The 2516-nt window shown below is 46.9% G+C and overlaps 1 pseudogene; it reads right to left on the reverse strand.

Moving 5' to 3' along the window:
• Positions 1–304: 304 nt before the first annotated feature.
• Positions 305–890, reverse strand: LOC136319930 (ubiquitin-conjugating enzyme E2 D3 pseudogene; annotated as a pseudogene).
• Between the last annotated feature and the right edge of the window lie 1626 nt (positions 891–2516).

The raw sequence follows: 2516 nt of genomic DNA on the forward strand, positions 1-2516 counted from the left end.
CTCAAGCTGGCGACCTCGGGGTCTCGAACCTGGGTCCTTCCGCATCCCAGTCCGACGCTCTATCCACTGCGCCACCACCAGGTCAGGCTACTTTACAGTTTCTAAAAGCAGTTATTGTCCAAAGCTGGAAGGACTTAAGTCTTCTCAGATGAGCATGTGAATGAATGGAGGGAGGTAAACAAAAAATAAAATTAAAAAAGATGAGATCTGATAGGGGAGCAGCCGGATAAGAAAATCAAAAAAGGAACAGTAATTTAAAGTTTATTCCAGCTGTAATGCAGGTTATTCTGACTTTAAGGTAGCATCATATAGCACACTTCTGAGTCCATTCCCGAGATATTCTGTTATACTTATCTCTGTCTTATAGATCCACGCAATCTCTGGATCACATAGCAGTGAACAAATGGATAAAAGAACTTTAGAAATAGTTAAAGCAAGAGACAACTGTGATCTTAGAATATCGAGACAAATGCTGCCGTTACTGTTAATATTTGGATGATAAATTCTTGTAAATGCAACCTTAGGTGGTTTGAAGGGGTAGTCTGTAGGAAAATGGATTGTCAAAAAGAATACACCGCCTTGATATGGGCTGTCATTAGTTCCCATAATTGTGGCTTGCCAATGAAACATATCATCCCCAACTGGACCTGCAGAACATTGTGCTGGAGGGTCACAGGCCAAATCACTAAATTCCTTATTAATCCGTTTCAGTGCCATAGTCTGTGCTTTGCGTCCGCTCCTCACTATCTCGGTGTGTGCTCAAAGGTCTGGCCAAAACTCTTGATTATCCCGGTAGCAGGGAAGGATTGTCTCTTCGTCTCGGGCCAGCTCTGCCAGACACAGGCGCCTTCTTACTAAACAGATCTGAAGCTGGACTGGGAGGGCAGGGGCCGGAGAAGGGTCATGGGCTGGGGTTGAAGGGTAGACGGGCCATTCTGTGTTTTATATTTATTTATTTTATTTTTTTTGGTATTTTTCTAAAGTTGGAAACAGGGAGGCAGTCAGACAGACTCCCGCATGCGCCTGACTGGGATCCACCCGGCACACCCACCAGGCAGCGATGCTCTGCCCATCTGGGGCATCGCTTTGTTGCAACCAGAGTCATTCTAGCGCCTGAGGCAGAGGCCATGGAGCCATCCTCAGTGCATGGGCCAACTTTGCTCTAATGGAGCCTTGGCTGCGGGAGGGGAAGAGAGAGACAGAGAGGAAGGAGAGGGGGAAGGGTGGAGAAGCAGATGGGCGCTTCTCCTGTGTGCCTTGGCCGGGAATTGAACCTGGGACTCCTGCGCGCCAGGCCGATGCTCTACCACTGAGCCAACCGGCCAGGGCTGGCATTCTGTGTTTTAAAAAGTCTCTTTCCACCTGACCAGGTGGTGGTGCAGTGGATAGAGCTTCGGACTGGGATGTGGAGGATCCAAGTTCAAGACCCCGTGGTCACCAGCTTGAGCGCCAAGGTTGCTGGCTCAAGCAAGGGGTCACTTGATCTGCTGTAGCCCCACCACCACCGTCAAGGCATATATGGGAAATCAATCAATGAACAACTAAGGAACCGCAATGAAGAATTGATGTTTCTCATTGCTCTCCCTTCCTGTCTGTCTGTCCCTCTCTCTGACTCTCCCTGTCTCTGCCACAAAAAAATAAAAATAAGAAAATAAAAAATTTTAAAAGTCTCTTTCCCTGCTTTTCTCCCTCAGTCTCTGTGGGCAGTGGTGGAGTTATCTCCTGGGTGTTTACGTTTCAAAGACATAATAAGATTTATAACTTCAAGGGACAGAGAAAGCATGCTAGTTTTCTCCTAGGAGTTTTGAGATATATTTAGGGTAATTGCTATTTAAAATTGTCTTTTGCCTGACCAGGCTGTGGCACAGTGGATAGAGCATAGGACTGGGACGCGGAGGACCCAGGTTTGAGACCCCGAGGTCACCAGCTTGAGCACACACGCTCATCTGAATCGAGCAAGGCATCACTTGGTCTGCTGTAGCCCCCCCCCCCCCCCATCAAGGCACATATGAGAAAGCAATCAATGAACAACTAAGGTGCCACAAGGAAGAACTGATGCTTCTCATCTTTCTCCCTTCCTGTCTGTCTGTCCCTATCTGTCTCTCTCTCTGACTCTCTCTGTCTCTGTCGCAATAAAAATTTTTTTAAAAAGGAAAAAAAAGAGCTTTTAAAAATAAAATTGTCTTTTGTATTAGGGGTGGACAGCAGGGGATACTTTGTGGGTTTCACTGTCAATCGCCAACATCCTTTCCTTCACTCTCCTCATTTTCCCAGGAATTCCACCTCTTAGTGTCCTAATCAAGCTTTGTCACCAACACTCAGACCTTAAACTGCAGCTGCTTGTACCCTCCTAGGTTAGCAAAATGGTGTACTCAGGTCTCTAACTCATTACCCTGCTCTCCCACCTTGTCCGTCAGCCTGAGGTCAGCAGAGTTGTCTATAACCACCTGTCCTTCTATAACCTCCACCCCTTCCAACTTTTTAATCCTAGCTTCAGTCTCTAGTTGGGCATCTGT

This window comes from Saccopteryx bilineata, chromosome 1, assembly GCF_036850765.1.
Source record: "Saccopteryx bilineata isolate mSacBil1 chromosome 1, mSacBil1_pri_phased_curated, whole genome shotgun sequence".
Lineage (NCBI taxonomy): Eukaryota > Metazoa > Chordata > Mammalia > Chiroptera > Emballonuridae > Saccopteryx > Saccopteryx bilineata.